We start from the raw sequence: 20,326 nt of genomic DNA on the forward strand, positions 1-20,326 counted from the left end.
CTAGAATTAAAGCATTCAAACATTAAAGGCTGCTGGTGCACAATCTGTAAGAGTGGAAGACTATATTACATGCATACCCAGGCTACATCTCACAGATTCTTTTTTTCCTCCTCCTCACTAAGATTATCTGTATTTTATGTTACAGGATGAATCCATTTTGTTCTTTATACAAAGTTCTTTAACACAAGGAGGACTATTAATTTGAAGAGACTCAAAATATTAAGCTAACAAGACATGAAGTTATTCAGGACTCTATATAATAAACACCTTCCTCTCCTTCCCTTAACATGGAAATTTAAAACATTGACTGTGACTACAATAGGTGAGTGCAGCAACTTGACATAATCATAAGGAATTGTTTAAGAAAATGTGATCTAATACTTGTAATTTAAAGTTATCTTGCAATCTAACTTACAAAAAGAAAACAAAGATATCATTCAGGTGAGTCAACATTTTCATTACAGGCTGCATATCACTGAAAGCTCAACTGAATGAGCATTGCAGAAGAACATGTTCTTGTAGAAATAAGTTATCAAGATGTAACTCGAAACAATCACAAAGTAAACGTGGTGTATGTAGGTTTATTCATTTCTTCAAACCTGTTCTTATTAGAAGAACACAGAAAGAGAAAACAGATGACAAATAGAAAGCTCTACAGAAGACAAAACCCTACTGGAATAATCCACAGGTAACAGAAAACTTCATTTAGAATTGATGCAAATATATCAAATTTGGATATCGGAATGATTACATTTTAATGCCAAGCAATTCTGGATAGAGATAACTTAAATCACACTGGAATGGCTGAAGTCATGTATCTTAGTATTGCTTTGCTTAAGTAGTCCACCACTGAGCACTTCTGATCAAATACTTTTTAGCTTTCTTAGCTTATAGAAGGTGGAAGCAAGGACAGGCGGCCTGGGAAGAACACAGGAGCATTGCCCGAGAAGCTAGGGACCAGGTTAGGAAAGCTAAGGCCCAGCTAGAATTAAGTTTGGCAAGGGATGTAAAAGATAACAGGAAAGGATTCTATAGATACATAGCAAATAAAAGACAGGCTAGGGACAATGTAAGCCCTCTCCAGAAGCTATCAGGAGAACTGGCTACCATGGATTTGGAGAAGGCTGAGGTTCTTAATGACTTCTTTGCCTCAGTCTTCACCAGCAAATGCTCTGACCACACAACCCAAGTCTTGGAAAGCAAATGCAGGGACTGTGAGAACGAAGACCTTAGGCCCACTGTAGGAGAGGATCAGGTTCGAGACCATCTTAAGAACCTGAACGTGCACAAGTCCATGGGGCCTGATGAAATCCATCCACGGGTCCTGAAGGAGCTGGCGAATGAAGTTGCTAAGCCACTGTCCATCATATTCGAAAAATCCTGGCAGTCAGGTGAAGTTCCCGATGACTGGAAGAAGGGTAATATAACCCCCATTTTCAAGAAGGGGAAGGTGGAAGACCCGGGGAACTACAGACCAGTCAGTCTCACCTCTGTGCCTGGCAAAATCTTGGAACAGTTTCTCCTGGAAAACATGCTAAGGCACATGAAAAACAATGAGGTGGTTGGTGACAGCCAACATGGCTTCACTAAGGGAAAATCCTGCCTGACCAATTTGGTGGCCTTCTATGATGGAGCCACGGAACTGATGGACAGCGGCAGAGCAGTTGATGTCATCTACCTGGACTTGTGCAAAGCATTCGACACTGTCCCGCATAACATCCTTGTCTCTAAATTGGAGAGACATCAATTTGATAGATGGACCACTCGGTGGATAAAAAACTGGCTCGATGGCCGCACGCAAAGAGTTGTGGTAAATGGCTCGATGTCCAGTTGGAAACCTGTAACGAGTGGTGTCCCTCAGGGATCGGTGTTGGGACCGGTCCTGTTCAACGTCTTTGTCGGCGACATGGACAGTGGGATTGAGTGCGCCCTCAGCAAGTTTGCCGATGACACCAAGCTGTGTGGTTCGGTTGATACGCTGGAGGGAAGGGATGCCATCCAGAGGGACCTTGACACCCTTGTGAGGTGGGCCGATGCCAACCTTATGAAGTTTAACCAAGCCAAGTGCAAGGTCCTACATCTGGGTCGGGGCAACCCCAGGCACTGCTACAGGCTGGGCAGAGAAGAGATTCAGAGCAGCCCTGCAGAAAAGGACTTGGGGGTGTTGGTTGACGAAAAGCTTAACATGAGCCGGCAGTGTGCACTTGCAGCCCAGAAAGCCAACCGTATCCTGGGCTGCATCAAAAGAAGCGTGACCAGCAGGTCGAAGGAGGTGATCCTGCCCCTCTACTCTGCTCTTGTGAGACCCCACTTGGAGTACTGTGTACAGTTCTGGTGTCCTCAACATAAAAAGGACATGGAGCTGTTGGAGCGAGTCCAGAGGAGGGCCACGAGGATGATAAGAGGGCTGGAGCACCTCCCATATGAAGACAGGCTGAGAAAGTTGGGCCTGTTCAGCCTGGAGAAGAGAAGGCTGCGTGGTGACCTCATAGCAGCCTTCCAGTATCTGAAGGGGGTCTACAAGGATGCTGGGGAGGGACTCTTCCTTAGGGACTGTAGTGGTAGGACAAGGGGTAATGGGTTCAAACTTAAACAGAGGAAGTTTAGATTAGATATAAGGAAGAAGTTCTTTACAGTGAGGGTGGTGAAGCACTGGAATGGGTTGCCCAGGGAGGTTGTGAATGCTCCATCTCTGGCGGTGTTCAAGGCCAGGTTGGACAGAGCCTTGAGCCACATGGTTTAGGGCAAGGTGTCCCTGCCCATGGCAGGGGGGTTGGAACTAGATGATCTTAAGGTCCTTTCCAACCCTTACGATTCTATGATTCTATATAAGACATAAGAAAATACTCCTCTGAAAGTTTAAAGCACCTAACTTAATATAAATTACAAACTGTGGCTGCAATAAGCAGCAATAAAAGAGATGAGAACTTTTTTTTTTTTAAACAATATTAAACAGATTTATGCATAAACATGTCTTTCTGGAAAATACCTTATAGATCAGAAAACTATTTAGAAGATGTTGGCATATACAAATCAGGGAAGACTGATTTAGGTTCCAGATTGTGCATTTATCTAGCGTAAGTATTTATACTTATTAAGTCTATTAAGAACCCTGTTATTAAGAAGCTTGTTAATTGTTGGCGGTAACAAGCTCTTCTCATGCCATGGTGCCATAGTAGGAGGACTCAGGGGCAATGGTGAAAAGATAAAATCAGCCATGAATGAGTTCACTGGAAAATTATTTTCTGTCCTTTGTACTTCTCAGACTTCAATATATCAGAGAGTCTAGTACTAATTCCTTGGGAAAAATTAAATAGGGATTCTTTTCATTCAACTCACACTCTAAAAAACAGGCCTGAGTGGAAACATTTAATTTTACCCCATAGCAGGTAAGTCTGGATCAACCAGCATGATAACTATCACAACATTAGCTACCCTTGTGGAAGGATAAGGGCTAATGAAAAAGCTACATTTGGTGGAATGGTGCAATTTCTGGTAAGCTGGGAGACGGCCCCAGAAGTCCACTTAAGGCTCACCACACATATGAGGGGAAAAAAAAAAAAAAAAGAAAAAAAAAAAAAGAGATGCTTCACTCCCCCAAGAGCTCTTTTCAGTGCAGAAAAACACACGGCCTTGGCCTTCCAAACAGCTCAATATATTACTACTGATCACCACTAAGCAGGGTGTGCTGCTTTTGGCTGGGGTAGAGTTAATTTTCTTCACAGAAGCTAGTATGGGACTACATTTTGGAATTATGCTGAAAACAGTGCTGATAACACAGGGATGTTTTAGTTCCTGCTGAGTAGTGCTTACACAGAGTCAAGGCCTTTTCTGCTCCTCACCCCATGCAACCAGTAAGTAGGCTGGGAGTGCACAAGATGTTTGGAGGGGACACTGCCAAGACAGCTGACCCCAACTGACCAGAGGGATATTCCATACCATATGGCATCATGCTCAGCATGTAAAGATGGGGGAAGGAGGAGAAAGGGGGGAGTGGGGGAGTGTTCACAGTGATGGTGTTTGTCTTCCCAAGTACCCATTACATGTGATGGAGCCCTGCTTTCCTAGAGATGGCTGAACACTTGCCTGACCATGGGAAGTGGCGAATGAATTCCTTGTTTTGCTTAGCTTGTGTGCACGGCTTTTGCTTTACCTGTTAAACTGTCTTTATCCCAACCCAAGAGTTTTCTCACTTTTGCTCTTCTGATTCTCTCCCCCATCCAACTTTGGGGGGAGTGCGTGAGTAGCTGTGTAAGGCTTAGTTGGCCAGCTGGGGTTAAACCACAGCATCAGGGTTAAGTGAAAACTCCACAGCAGGCAGTTAATGCTCATGATTAGCAGCCAATTGATTAATGTGGCCTACCGGCTGCATTTTGTACATCAAGTCTCTTATGCAAGAGTATCTGGTAGATGTAACCAGAGGGTTATTCTACCTGATGCCTTGTGTAAGCTTTTTATTTCCACTTCGACAGAGCCCAAAAAAACCTTTGTGTTAAACAAAAATTAGAATCACCCTATGACTTAAATTCTTTTACAATAGAGAGAAGATTCAGTGTGATCAGAACAGAGAAAATTATCTCTGTCCTGTATTACATGCTTTTGGAATACACATATAAACTTCATAAATACAAGTTACTCTCCTTTTTCAAGATTTTACAACATCCAGGATTTGGCTGTTGTTGGGTTTTATGGCTCTTTCAGGGAAGTAATAAAATCACACACCTAGTATTTTGACAGTGTATTTCTAGCAATTAATGTAGCTGGATATTTCATCATGTCTGAAAATGTATCCACTAAAGAAACAGCAGGAACACCTAGTTTGTTTAATTCTTAGGGGACGGGGGTGGAACATCTGTGCATCTCCTAGGAGAATAAACTTTACAATTGTCACAACTAAAAGAAATGCTTCCAAAAGAACAAAGCTTACAACTCATCCTGGGTCATTTCTGCATAACAACATTGACTAATAGCTGAGAGCTTATAAAACTGTTGGTTGTTCTGGGTTTTTAAGAGTTTAACTATTAAAAAAAAAAAAAAAAAATCAGGAGAAAAAGTAAAGGAAATCCACATACTCTGCCCCTTAAGCCATCTGCTCTAGAAAAATTGACTGCAGAAATTCAAGTCAACATGAGACCATGCAGAAAGCCACCAAACTCATTACTAGCTTCCAGCAGCAAGTGCCCAGGGCCACCTGGGACACAAGGGACACCTCCAGACAGGGACCACATGGGCATGTCCAGACAGGGTCATGACAATAAGTACTTCATTGGACACTGTACTCCAGCATGAATGCAGCTCTCTTCTCCAGCTGGCAGCCATACAAAACATGACTCTGATCCCTGAACACTCACATACATGCTCAAAGATTTTTCCTTCCCATCACTATTTTCTTCACAGCCTTGATTTGGAAAGGACTAGTGAAGGGTGGGAACCTGTCAGCTTTTTCCTCTCAATGAATGTTCACTTCCTTCCTTCTACTAGGTCCGAACTTCAACATTACATAATGGAAAAGGCAAGGACCACAAGGTAAAGACCACAAAGTGATCCTCCTAGCACTGTGGGGCACCTTAAGGTTTGAAGGCCACATATAATGCAGGAAAACAGTTCTGGAAAAGACAGTTTATTTCTCTTTCTGTGAGAAAAAAGAAATGGTGAACTGATGTTTATAAAAGCTTATGTAAACTGAATAGAAGTCTGAGACTTAAGATGGGCAGAGTTCCCTGGGTATGACTTCAATTACAGATATAGTTCACCAATATGGCTGACTCTGAAATCCTCCAAGAAGTGTAAAATGAGCTGACAGCAAATAAAAAATGGAAGGACATTATTCTAGCAGCGAGAAAAAGATTCATCTTACAAGATCTTGCCTCTCCTCCTCTCCTGCTGCAACTTTTCCACTTCTTCGCACGCTGGCCCACCCATTGCAGCAGAGGGCTGCCAGTTTTGGCTCATTCGTTACCTGCCAGAAGTGCCCTGTTGGAGACTCTCACCGCTTCTCTCACAAGCCCTCCACAGACCTATATGCCTCTTCTTTTCTGCAAGACTAACCACACTGCAGAGAGCCTCATCTCCCTGACTTACTTGCACATGCTGTCCAACCCTGGTCCTCCTTCTCTCTAGCTTTGCCTCTTTACTAGTGCATCTGCAATGCAAAGCTTGCACCTTTCAGAGATGCACACTCAGTGAAAACCATGTTGTCAAGAGAATGTAGTTTATCCACCAACATTCCGCCTTTGAATCAGCAGGGATACAACTGTTCAAAATGCATACTGGAGGAAACAACCCTTCATTTTGAGGAACAACTAGAGGAACAACTACAGTTCACAGAAAACAGACATCAAGCCTACTACATGTAACATATAATGTAGCATGTGCTACCTGTGGCATAACCAGTAAGAGGACTATGCACCAATGAATCCATGAATCACTATTCTTTTGCATAGGAGTACAGTCATATTTTTATATTAGGTAGCAGAGCTTCAACACAGTGTAAGAAAAGTTGGTGCCAGTAGAGGGAGGCAGTTGCTCTCCAGGACATTCATCTTCACATTCCTGATGCACAGTAGGAAGCCAAAGAGTTTGTTTTTGTGGAAGTGAACTCAGCCTTCAGCCATTGTGTAAATGTGGCTTTAAATCAAGCTGTAATTAGATTTTGCTGTATTTAACAAAACGCCTCTTGTTGCTCCTCTCTTCCAGCTCTAGACAGGAAATAAATGTATTCGTGAAAGAAAAAAAAGGAAAAAAGTTTATGCCTCTTCCCGGAGCATGTCCTGGCACGCATGCAAAAGTAACTACAAAACACAAAATACACTTGCAGGACACTCAATATTCACGTTACATCGGAACACAAAGATCCTTCAGCTGGATCTTTGTCCACTGTTGAACATAGCTCACTGTTACCAATATTCGGCTTCAACACATTAACCTTGTTAAAAGATACTAACAGTCCAACACTTGGAATCTAGCTTTTCTTCATAAATTTAATTTACTTGGCAAAAAAACACAAGTGGAAATCTCGTGCTAAGGATTCAAGCAAACCAAGGCTGCCACGTATTCATTTTAGGACAGATCTTTTCTTTCCCTCTTATTTTAACTATTTTGGTCACAGCATTCCCATTTTTAACCAGCTTTATCCTCCCTCACAGTCTTTGTACAGATATGTACCCCTAAAATAAAACTGCATGTCTTGTCTTCAAATCCACTTTACTGCAATACGTGTATACCCACATGCAGGATGCTTTAATTCTGCTGAAGTTCTTCATGGACTAAACCGCATATTTCCACTGCACTTTACATTGCCACCTGAGGAACTGCATAGCAAATGAAGTTGAGTCCACTCAGAACAATGAACAGTTTCGACTGTATTTTGACACCAAAGCTTATAAAAACTTCATTGGTGGTGACAGCAGTGGATACAATGGTAAACTGGTGCAAGGAAGTCAAGAGGACATGCCCAAGGCCACACTGCAAGTTAGCTGCTGACCTAAGAACAAAAAGTTTCTGTTCTTAATCTAGACCTTCTTCCCAGTGAGTCACAACCTACAGATAACTAACTATCTGGTTTTATAAAAGTTTCAGATTCTTTAGAAGAAAGGAAGAGAGACCAACTGGTCTCACTAAATCCTAAGCAAAGGCTGCATGCATGAAGTTATTTACAGAAGTTACTCATTTTTAAGAGGCTGAAGAGAGTACCTTCCCCAAACTAACCTATTTCGAGAATATTCTCTAGTATCCCGATTCCCTACAAATCTTCTACCATGCTGCAAGTTTTAAGAAACCTAAGGCTGGTTTAGACGACTCAAAAGATAACCTTGTCCTGAAGTCTGTTTGCAGTTTAATCTCTAAATCAAAAAGATCAAGATAAAAACAAATATTGGAAGTACATTATCCTCCTACACCAGTAGGAGAATTCACATTGGTTTTCTTGGGGCAGCCAATACTAGCTCTTCCTAAAGGCAAGATAATGAAGCTTGCTTCAGTACCAAAGTGACAATTCAAAAATTCTTATTATGTGCAGTTTCTCTACAAATCACCCAAGCAAAAACTCACACGGTATTCAGCATCCTAAATAAAATAAGTAAACATTCCATATAAAAGGCACATTTATCTTTGCTCGTCTTCTTTGACCCATCAAAACCATGAGGTTTGTAGTGGGTTTTTTTTCCTGGACGTCTGGAAATAATGGTGCAGCACAGTGCCACGATCCACAACTATGTGGATCTGAATATTAATGTCTAACCCAGCCAAAAATTCAGGAAAAAAAGGGGGGGGGGGGAATCCACCAATGGTATGGTGCCATAACTAAAAAAAAGGGAAGTTTCTACATTAACTCCTAAAGTGGAAGCATACAATAGGATTATCCTTACCTTATTTAAGTTTCTTAACAGCAAGAATGCATCCTCCTGACTGCATTCTGTTTTCAGCAGGACTCAAAGTCCAAGTAAGAGTCATTCTTAAAATAAAGTAGCAATAGCTATGTTTGGCAGAGCTGGAACCATGAGCACAACACAAACAGACAAAACAGTTTATTCATGTTTGATTCAAGAGGAAAAACTAAATTTCAGGCTAGATAAAAATAAGACAGAACATACTCCAAGAAGCTTCCAGACTACCATTTTTAGGTCATGCCCTGTACTTTTTCCTGCTTTTCAATTCTTATGTAGGAAGGCGAGACCATAAAGTGGCTTCCACTGTGGCATTTCAAATCAGATTATTCTCTACATAATAATTAGCGCCTTTCTTCTCAGCACTTACAGACTGTTTTGCTAGTCTGAGAATATTACTTGTGTTTATTTCTCAGAAGCTTTTTTTAATCCCTTCAAAGTACAAGCATCCTAAGCATAGCTATCTCATGCTCCATGAACTTTAGCGCAAATACTATAAGCATTTCTTTTCTTCTTAACAACTTCATTATAGTGTTTACACAGGAATACAGTGCTACTACTGTAACCATGCAAAGTAAATATGCTGTAGTAAATGTAAGCTTTATTCAAAGTGTAGCTTCAAAAATCTTTATGGCATATTCCAGCCTGGACCGCCAATGCTAATGTAGGGAAGAAGGCAAAAGGAAAACTAAATGACAGACCTTTCATGCTAAAAAGAATTTTGGAGCAGTCAAACTGAAAACTTACGGGCTAAACATATTGCCAAAACATGTCAACCTGTTTGCTGAAGTCAAACACTTTTCCATTCCACATACATGATCTGAGTAGAAATGGTTGAATATTGGAAAAATCTTAGGATAAGAAAAAGGGGGATGGGATACACCTCTTTCTTCTGCAGATCTGTGTGTTGTTCCTTGTAGCAACCTTCCTGTGAAAGCATACTGGGGGGCAGTGCCTCTGGTAATTTGATAGTCTGCCACACAAGACAAAGTTCACAAAACAGCAGCCAGGGAGAAATCATGGCTGTACAAACACTAAAGATCCAGATTTGCCACTGTGATTAAGGGACACTAATGCTGAGGCATTTCATCCATCTTCAGGAAGCATTTTAGAAAATAAATTTAAGCTGTTCAAAATTTCTTGGCAGTATCTAATATCTAAAATCTCTATCATGTCTAAGTTAGCTGCTACTAGGTATCAGCTGTCCTTATGTTTACAGGAAACATAATCACACTGTCACTGCATGTTCCCCCACACTACTATCAAAAAATTTTGTAGTAAAATATACATTCCACACATCTTAAAAATTCAGAATATATGCTATGAGCAAAACTATTCAGTAGTTCAAAAATTTACAAAATTAAAGTATGTTTGAAACTGTACTAAAATTCAGGCCTATAAATCTGATGTTTTCAATGTTTTCCTCCAAATCAGCCAAACCATTAACATCTGTAATTTGGATTCATGCACTTCTCTATTAAGTCCCACATGGCAGCCTTTACAAAGAACATAATCAGCTACCAGCAACGCTGCTCTTCATCATATTGTATTATCTATCACCTTCTCCATCTTCTTAAGAGGAAAAATAAGTAGTCCAAGAAGTCTCCAACCCCAGACTCTTACACAACTCAAATCCCCATCTTCCTCTTTGCTATGCCACTGCATCCCGAGCTACCCCTGCAAAAAAGACTTCAATTCCTCTACATCATCTTCTCAAGCTATTTGTTCACTGAGAGATTGTTGACTATATGGGAGAGAAAAACGGTTAGAGAATAAAGAAACCTGGATCAAAGCTACTTGAGAAATGGAAGTATAAATCCTCTTTAAAAAAAGATGAAATGTACTTCTGGCAAGCTAGCAGGCAAGTATCAAATCACAATTTTCCTTCTGGTAGAAGTTAGCATGAACAGCACACAGACCACCAGCAAGGGACTTCCCAAGGATATACAGCACTTGGGGAGAAAAGCAGCATGAGGGAGAACCATCCTAAGGGGTATTTTAGAAAAGAATATGTGCCAGAAGTAAAGCACTTAAGCAAGACTGAAATCCTATTAACGAAGAAAATAAGAAGAGAGAAACACTATCAGCCTCGTATAGTAGAGGGTTAAATAAAGTCAAAGGTATTAGTGGGGACACAGGGGAATAGGAAAGGAAACAAATGCATAAAAGTTGGTGTATTATGAAAGTCTGCACTGCTGGTTTCAGTACTTTAAAAAAAATAAAAAAAACAACCAACCAAAAACCACAACAAAACAAAACAAACAAACAAACAAACCAACCCACAACACAAAACACTCAACAAAATAGACAACATGGTTGTATTTCAAGAACTTTTTGGATGGAGCCAAAATGCTCCTGCATTTTAGCTCCTCTAGCAGGAGAAAAATCAAAGAACATTTAATGTTCAGAGCTTCTTCTGTACAAAGTGGAAAGTTACTATGCTAGCCCTTAACACTACAGTTGAATGAAGGCATGTTTTTTGGTTTTGCAATCATTATATTTGTTTTTTTGGGAAAATAAAGTCTCCACTGAAAGGCACACATGGCATGTACTTAGAGCTGCTTTTGCTGATGTCACTACCACAGGGCAAAGTATTTTAACTCAGGAAATGCAGAAAATAACTCAATAATTTGAGAAAAAAAAAAAATCATAAACAGACTGAACTTGCTATTCTGAAATTCCAATCTAGCATTATGGCAATAAAGCAGAGCAGATCCATGAATAAAATCCAACACCATAACGTCTCAGAGATATAGCGATGCCTGAATAAATCAAAATCATCGGTTTTGGTTTGTGGTGCAGAAGTTTACATTTGAACGCCGCTGGATCACAGTCAACTAGCCAGCTCCCACAGCAGCACCTTCAAGCTGTATTGATTTCTACGGAAGAAAAGGCACTGTAAGTCTGCTTGAGCAGCATTGCGTCATTCTTTTGGTTGGCTTGAAGAAGTAAATTAAATGTTTTCCATTAGTATGGTAAAGAAGCTATACAATTTTGTTTTTATTTCGAATGCAGTCTCAAGTTACGGAACACTTTAGCTAACTCTGTGGCAAGGACTACATGTCGCGTGTTTGTAAAGCCAGCAATTCATGCTTATGTGAAACCAGATGTGTATATTGCACAGTTCCCAGGGCTTTGGAGGATTTCTAAACGTATTGCTGTCGATTAAAAAAGACCCTGCTTTTCAGTTAAATCAGTTAAATCATGGAATACACTGAAGCAGAAACAACATGCTCTTGCAGGGAAGGGGGAAGACAGGGAAGCAAAGGCAGGGGGAGCAGAATAAAACTTTAAGCGAATAAAAACCACACACACACAGAGCAGAGTATGAGCCATGCTGTAGTACAACAAAGAGCAGCACAGTTCTGAAGAAGCAATAAGCATAACATTACTTGAGGTAACAAGAACTCCTTGATCAATTATTCATGTAATTTACAACAACAGTTACAGCTGCATCAATGAAAAAAGAAAATCTAGGGCAAATATTAAATCTTCACAGCTACGAAGTGCCCTTGATTTTCACCAGAACATTTGGCTGTCTCATATCATGTGTTTCTGGTTAGCAACACACCCCTCCAACAAAGGGAAACAAGAGACAGAAAGGCACAGAGCAAACTGCCTTGCTGGAAGTAGTGACAGCATTTAAGGCTGCATTTCAGTCCTGGACACTGCATCCCCAAAACCTGCCAGTACCCTATACTGGTGTACTCGAATCCTAACCACCATCACCCCACTTAGATACATCCATGCACCCCGTGGGATTATGCAGATACCCTCTTTGAAGTCTTTACTCTCTCAATGCGTAAAACTGCACTTTTTAAGTAACGTTCAGAACAGATATTCTATTTTTTTTAGTGCCTGGTTATCTCAACTTATATTGTTTCATGTACTCCTAAGGCAAATGTAACAAGGGGAAACATTAAGGGGAGAAATATTTCTGGATTGTTTTTCTTCCTCCAGTTTGAAATCACTGTATAATCATCATCATTTTTTCTACTCTGCCAAGGTTTCAGTACAGTATCCTCTGTTGTGCAAGGTGACCTTGCTAGTGGACTGGAGAAACAGTTGAAACTGAATTGAAAGAAGTGAGAAAAGCAATGGTGTAGGAAAGGAATGAGAGGGCCTAACCATGCTTTGGTGGTCTTATTCCCAGGCAGAGCAGACCAAGAACTAAGGTTATGGGGCAAAATGCTGACTGTGCTAATGGGAAAACTCGCGCAGATTTTGATATTACTCTACAGATGGTGGAACAATGAAATTTGGTCTAGTTCAGAGCTCTAATTCCAGCCTAAATTAGAAAGAATAATAAAGGATTAATAACAAAAATCTGCAATTCTTCTCAGATAAATCAAGGAATATTTATTTAAGGAACTTTCCAACAATGAAGTTAACACCTTAAAAAAAAAAAAAAAAAAAACAAACCAGAAGTTGGCAGACCTTTTTAAGGACCTACGTTTAATCTTGAAGAAATCTGTAGAAAATATTTCCACTACTACTCACTTTTTTCAGCCAAGTGTCTACATAAAGTTCAATTAATCTTGTCAGTATGAAGGAAAGATTCTGCATATATCATCACTACATTCAAAATCCTGGCTATCTAACAAAACCATAGTGTGGCTGAATCTCCCAGAGTGCCTGGGTCTCTAGTACCGATAGGTTCAACAAAGTTCTTGGGGTCATGTTTCCTTTTCATCCATTAGCATTTGTCCTTTACAAGCCACTATGAGTTCTGGATGACCATACTAAGAAATAATTATAGTGCTGGTAAATAGAAATTCATCATATGCAAACCTCATTCTCCTCCCGTTGCTGAAGACATCCGAGAGTGTTTCCATATTTTTTGTGGCCACTTGAAGCAAGCTCTGAATGCAGCAATTAAAGTGGGATATGATTCTAAAAACAGAGCATGCTGTAGAGCTCTGAAACAGGCTGTTCCCTTGTCAACAAAGAACTGCGGATATATCTTTCTACTAATATCATAAGGAATTACTTCTGGCTCTAACCTACAATGCACTATATGTTGTTTTTTCTTCCCTCCCCCAGCATTTGCTATGACAACATTTGTACCAGGTAGCAAGCAGCAATACACATAAAAGCAGAAGAAAGCTCAGAGATGCATTTGTGTGTCTATTTAGTAAGAAAAGAAATCCATACTTAGAAAATTGTATCAGCCACTTTAATTCACTTTTAAAAAATGAATCTCTTTACCTTGATATAAGATTTCTGAGCTCCTGCTAAGGCTGTCTGGCCTTTTAGGAGGTCTTCACCTTCAGCAGAGGTCTCCAGACAGAGGCAGGTCTCTTCAACCAGAAACTCCCAGAGGCTCCTTGCAGCAGTGCCTGAAGACACAGCAACAGGGAAAGCATTTAGCTTCATCATCATGCATCATTAAAGCCACAGTTTTAGGACAGGCAACAAACATCCTATTAGGTTGAATCTTTTGGCTTAAGCAATATAAATTTCAGTAAACAGAAATGTACGTCTTCTTTTGGAGATTGAAAGGCTGTGAAGAGGTGGTTAACGATACCAGCCAAACACTCATGAGTCAGCTGGAGATTTCTCTAGCACTTATATTGTTAGTCTAACAGCATAATCCCGAAGCTCTGAAATTCAACAGACAACCTACAAGTATCAATTCTGGGTTACTCTCATGTCATTATTTTCCCCATACTGACACTGCTCAGAGACGCACTTTGAGAATGCTTCATAGCAAAGAGCACAAGTGGCAAGACATCATCTTCTCAGAGAAGTCAGTGCTGTGTCACTGCAGGCAAGAAACCCAGCCTGCAAACTATCTCACCTCCCTGCACATGGCCTCCACCTAGCTGACAAAGCAACCCTTGTTAAATACGCACACCAGAACACTGTGTTTTGCTCAGAAAAACTCTTTTCAAGCATAAAGTCAAGAAAACAGTTGTCTCGTAGGTAACACATGAAAAGGGAAGCAGTATTTGTGAGGTACCAACTACTTTGGGCTTCGCTGCTCTGAGCCTTTGGGGAACCTGCCTGAGTTTGGGTCTTGACGTTACTACACCTAAGATGAGAGTTCATTTACGTTGGGTGGGTGGATGGATGGACCTTCACCTTCGAGACAGTCTGCCTTTGAAAGAGCAGTACAACAGAAATGAGCAACAATGGAGGGATTTCAGAGACACATGGGCACCTTCATATAAATGCTTATAAATTCAAAAATTAACAAGAGGAAGATGAAGGCATAGGCATATCCAGAATGACAGAGCATTACAGCTACTCAGTTATGGGACTGCTGCAGTATTGTTATTATGGTATTTGGTAAAAGAAGAAAGAAAAATACCCCAGCATTTTAAAACCATGGGAGGAAAAAACAGATATGCTTTACAACCTTGCCTTGTTTTGTACAACAAAGCCCAACAACAGATAATCAATGAAAAACACACTCTTGTATTACAAATTATTCTGATATTCCAAATCACTGTATTTTAAGCAGTAACTCTGAACTGACACTCATTTCAGTCTCAAAACTGAAGCAACTTTGCGAACAAAATGATGGCAACAACTGATAGTTTAAGATCCCTGTAAGTTTACATTGAACAAGTCAGAGGGGAAAAAAGGGAACATGGCCATTAAGCACAGCTAGTAATGCCATGCTTCTTGGCCAACAGCTTAAGCAAGTTCAAATAGAAGCACTTTTATCTCCAAGTTAAGTGACAATTTTCACAGCTATCAACTGGTCAGAACAGAATCCACCTCCAAAACCCCTAGAAGGCTGCTAGATGTGCTGCTTGAAATGAAAAACTCATGACAAAATATTGCAGAGAAAAAAATAAATTGGGTCTTTCTGTGCAGGAGAATATTCAGCTTCATGAATTCCTCCCTTTCTGCCTTGTTGAAATTGGAATCCCTTGCTCTCTGCTTCTCCACTAAGTTGCTGGTTCAGTCTGCAAAGAATACAGGCTGTAGCTCGCAAATTTGGTGCTGGTAATATTGCCAGTCTCCTATGGGAAACACATAACTCCGAGTTGAATATATTCATGTTTATAGCAGAAAGCATAGTATGACTGTATGTGTGTGCATGCATGTGCACTACAGATATATAAAGTAGCTGCACAATTATCAGTCAGCTTCTCTGAGGCACTCAGAACTGCACTTTGAAAATATTTTTATGAAACTGTTTTGTATTTATAGACTACATCCTGAGTTTCAGCCTTTATCCAACAAGCCAGAGCCTTTTATGACACGTCGTTTCCTGCTTCGCTGTCCAGTATCAACAAGTCTTTGGGCTTTCTTTCTAAAAAGAGTTTTCATCCTCACTTGCTATGTTCTTCCTCTCTTTCATTCTCTTGCTAAATATGAAATCAAAGTTTTAGTACTTACAGAAATACACACCTCAAGAAAGAGAGGCCAAATCTACACCAGAAGGATCCGTGAATGAATGAATGGGCTTCTTATTTCCCAACTATCCCAAAGGCACCTATCTAAACCTTAAAACCTCATTCGAGCCTACCCTTAGGTTTCCATTAACCAAACTAAAGTCTTTCAAAATGTAGGATTTCTTGACAAAGAAATAAGCTGATATGGAAACTCAGCAGCAAATGATTAAGCATTTGATAGCCTGATGGTTTGATAAGGCGTTACCTTAATCATTGTCACTAGGGAGAAACTGAAGTCAGGAAACTGAAACAATCTAGCTACTCAAATAAATAAGATATACTTTCTGTGCCAAAAGAGATATGAATGCTTTCTGAAGCCAAACAGACCATAGATCCTGAGAATAAAGTTATTTAACAAAGCAGAAGAGGTATAGGCAATCGCAGCCATACACATAACTAGAAACAAGGAAATATTTACCAATTGATATTGGGAGGAGCAGGGGGGCACGAAATGAGTCTCTTAATACAGTCCCTAAACTTTCACAGGCAGAAGGTGCTGACTCACTACTCTCACATCTCTACAGCTTTCAGGTAAAAAGCTCGCATCCAACATAAATTAGAAGGTGTAGTCAATTTAGAGAACACGACTTTCGGAAAAATTAATTAGCGGAAGTGTTAGGAAGGAGTCATATCCACTAATTCCAACAGTTTCTACTCCTGTAGATAGACATGGTTTCATTAAACACAACAATAAAACTAAGCTGTAATCTGCTCACTTACTCAGCATTAAACCACTGGGGGGGGGGGGGGGGGGGAAGGAAGAATCAAATTAAAGAAAACCAGAAAAATCAGAAGTCAGGCTTCCCATGTTCATTTTTCACACAGTGTTATGGTATGCATTGCTCTATACTACCTTTGGTGGCATATAAATGCATAAGTATCTTCAATATTGGAGGTTATAGTTCTGAGCTGGAAATCTTAGCTTTCACATTGTCTGACTTTATACACAACTGTTAAAAAACTTCACCCCAACTTAGACCAAGAATAATAAATTTCATCTTAAAGTAAGACACCTATAAGAAACTAAGTGGAGTCTTACTAACCACAAAGTTTGAAGAAAACAGTGCTAATTTTCCCAACCAAGAGTTACATCAACTCGACAGCTGAAAGGCAGCAGTATCTTTAAAAGTCTCACAGTTTCACTACCACTATTCTTGCAGCTGTGAGTATCTCACTAGAAGGCTCTGGACCAGCACAGCTATCCAGCCACTATATACTGCCAGGAAAAGTTACAACACACTTACAGAAGCAGAAGTGACATTAATCTCCTAAATGTTAATTACACTGACAGAAAGATTCCACCAGAAGCAGATTACCAAGCCCAGCACACTTTTTTTGTTTGCTCGTGCGTACATATGAACATTTGTAAAACATACATAAGACAAAAAGCAGAGTTACATTTTAACCTCATTAGTTTTCTGCCCACATTCTCAGATACTCTCTTTCCTGGTCTCCAAGACTGGGGGTTTTATTTAAGGTTTGTATCAGTTATGGATTAATTATGTCCATGGAAATACACACATCAGGTACAAACAAGTTGTCAATTTACGGCCCACATGCACTGCTGCAGCATATATCGGGAAAACAAAACAGAGTCCTTAATGCAAGCATATGATTACTTACAATATCAGAGCTTCTGTCCTTCCAACATTCCTCACTGGACTCCTCATAAGTTTATAAAGATAAAAGATAAAATATGTATTTATTCTAGGAACATTTTAATGGAAGTCTCACACTTTCCTGGAATAAATCAGTCATGAAAGTATAATAGAAAAAGAAAGGAAAAAGAAATGAACACAGAAAAACAGGTTTTCTGTCCAGCATGCTACCTGGTTCTGCAGGATGGGTTATCCTTTTCTAGATTTAAAAAAAAATGGAAGTAAGTATAGACATTGTGATGGAAATAATTAAGATTTTTAAGCATCAGTGGGGAGCCCAGTAAAACAGGACTCTAAAGATGAGTAAAGAGAGATGGCATGTCTCCTGAGGAAGAAATTGTCTTGGAGGGCAATGAAAGGCAGGGAAACATTATTTGATGGACCTAATGGGTTTCCATTCTGCCACTCTCTTTGTGTACCTGAGGAACAACGGTTGGATGCCAAGCAAATTAATGACAACAAAAAAAGCAGTCAGATTTAGGTCTGCTAAGACAAACAGCTAAGACAGGTAGTTATCAAAGAGGATGGACACAACTGTGATGGGGAACCATTCCTTCAAGAAACTCCACTGAAAGGCAGATGATTGAAAGTGCTCAGTTGAAAGCACAAACACATTTCAAGAAGTACCAACTAAAAACTGCAACAGCGTATCTATGAGCTGAGTTTATATGCTAATATACAATCTTCTAATGTACAGTTTCTGTGAATATATACCTCTTGCAAAGGGACTTGAAAGAGGAAAGCCTGTATACTTGTGAATGTTTCCAGGTCTGGTGACAATGGCAGAGATCAGACTTGAAGGAAAAGCTGTGAAATGGTGAGGAAAATAAGGTATATGACGAAAAGCAAGTATAACGATTCAAGCATGGGGTGCTGTGAGGAGCAGAAAAAGCCTTGACTCTGTAAGCACTGCTCAGCAATAACAAAAACATCTCTGTATTATCAAGACTGTTTTCAGCACAAATCCAAAACATAATCCCATACCAGCTACTATGAAGAAAATTAACTCTATCCCAGCCAAAACCATCAGAAAGTAATGACAGAAGATAGGCTTAAGAAGAGGCCTGGTACCATGATAAATTTTAAGTAAATATTACTACTAAATTCAGTCAGAATAATCCAGTTTAAGTTTTCCCTGTGAAAGGGAATAGAAATATACCACACTGCCTTATTACTACAGACACTACATAAAATAACCATAAAATAGGGAATGGAAGTTGAAATTAAAGCAAAAGAAGAGACCCTTTGTAAGAGTTTCTCTAGTAGTTAAAAAAAAAAGTCAATTAGGGTCCTACAAAGGGCATCGTTAAAGTAATTAAGAATCACTCATTCAGGGATACCAACGAGATTCATGATTTGGAGGTCTTGAAAGCAGATGAAGGCTTGGACACAGCCCTGGATATTTCCATTTATAAAAAATAGTGCACTCTGAGTCTTTAGTGATGATCTAGGGAACATGTGAGCATACACAATCTTAAAGAGGTATGTATAATACAAAGGTTTCTGAATGACAGCCTGGGTATAGCACCTGAAGTAAACCAAATTCTAAACTCTCCTTTTTTTGGGTTTGCAATTTAGCTTTATTCATTTTTCGTAGTACCCATGAAAGCATAACCACTTTGTAGTTCATGAGATGCAAGCAAAGTAATTGGTTTGACTTTAGGACAGACATTAGAAGAAACCATATGCTATCACCATCCTTGCCTGCTATTTAGGAGAAATCTTAACACAAGACATTCATGAAAATATACATGAGAGTAATTATACGCAGCTGCAGACAGAATTACATGCATTATACTACCCTGTCTGCATTCTCACAACAAACTTTCCGAAAATTAGCAGTACTTAATGGGTAGAGCTGGAATTCAACTAGGCATGAAAGAAAAGCGTGGAACTAAAAGCATGATCTATGCATGAGAAATTTTAAATCTGAAGAGGGTGACACCTCTCTGGCTTTTAATAGCAACACCATTACGATTTTAAGAAAGATACTCTGGAACACACAGACCCTTTCAGAAGTCTTTGCAACATCAAAGTTACACAAATGTTATTTAATGCCTACAACAGATTTGGACTCATGATTGTTTCTGTTGCAAATCCGGCCATAGTTTGAGAAGTAGGATTTTTATGCAAATTATAAAACAAAGTTGCTGTAGCCTCTAATCTTCCCCTCATCTTGTCATATCCGCATAAGTCAAGTTGTGCAAGAGACATAGGAGTCCTAAGCCTTCTATTCGGGTACTGAACCACCACATGAGACGTGTTAGTTCTCCCTTGGGTATTACCAAGGGACAATGACCCGCATTCAAAACAATAAAAGTGACACAAAATCCCATCAAATCATCAGATCAAGGCAGCTCTCAGGTTTTCAGGACACAGATGATGAGGTAAAACCTACCTGAGCAATTCTGCCAGGGAATGATGCCAGGGAACTGCAAGAGTGGTTCTCCAAAGTACCTGAATGGCTAGAAGCAGTATGGGACTTTCATCAGATATATTGAAGACTGAGAAGTATGAAAGTGCCAGATGGTTACTGAATACTGAGCCATGCGCACAGTTTGGAGGAGTTTCAGGTCACCTTCGTTTGCTCACTGGCCAACACAACAAGAATTTATAATATAAGGTTGAGAACTAGAACAAATAAAATTATTAATAATGAGACATTTGCAAGCACACACACAACACACCACACAAAAAAACCCTGGTTACGCACTTCAGAAGAAATAAGAAACGATTAGCAGGAGGAACTCAATCATCAATTTATCATTTTATTAGGCATGACTGAAATACAGCTGGATGTTACAGCCTGTAAAGGCAAATCTTCCTCTGGCCTGAAAGACTTTCCAGCCCACACTTCTACATGCAAGTTTCCAGG

General features: G+C 39.8%; 1 protein-coding gene across 4 annotated transcripts in view; it reads right to left on the reverse strand.

Moving 5' to 3' along the window:
* FAM110B (family with sequence similarity 110 member B) overlaps positions 1–20,326 on the reverse strand; it is a 113,869-nt gene that overhangs the window by 69,725 nt on the left and 23,818 nt on the right. For 3 of the 4 annotated variants that reach the window (XM_030485650.1, XM_030485674.1, XM_030485657.1), the window contains one exon: positions 13,593–13,723. The exons of the other annotated variant lie outside the window; for it this stretch is intronic. The gene's annotated coding sequence lies outside the window, so the exon portion shown is untranslated. The remainder of the gene's footprint in view (positions 1–13,592; positions 13,724–20,326) is intronic. 4 annotated transcript variants of the gene reach the window in all.

This window comes from Strigops habroptila, chromosome 1 (assembly GCF_004027225.2).
Source record: "Strigops habroptila isolate Jane chromosome 1, bStrHab1.2.pri, whole genome shotgun sequence".
Classification (NCBI taxonomy): Eukaryota; Metazoa; Chordata; class Aves; order Psittaciformes; family Psittacidae; genus Strigops; species Strigops habroptila.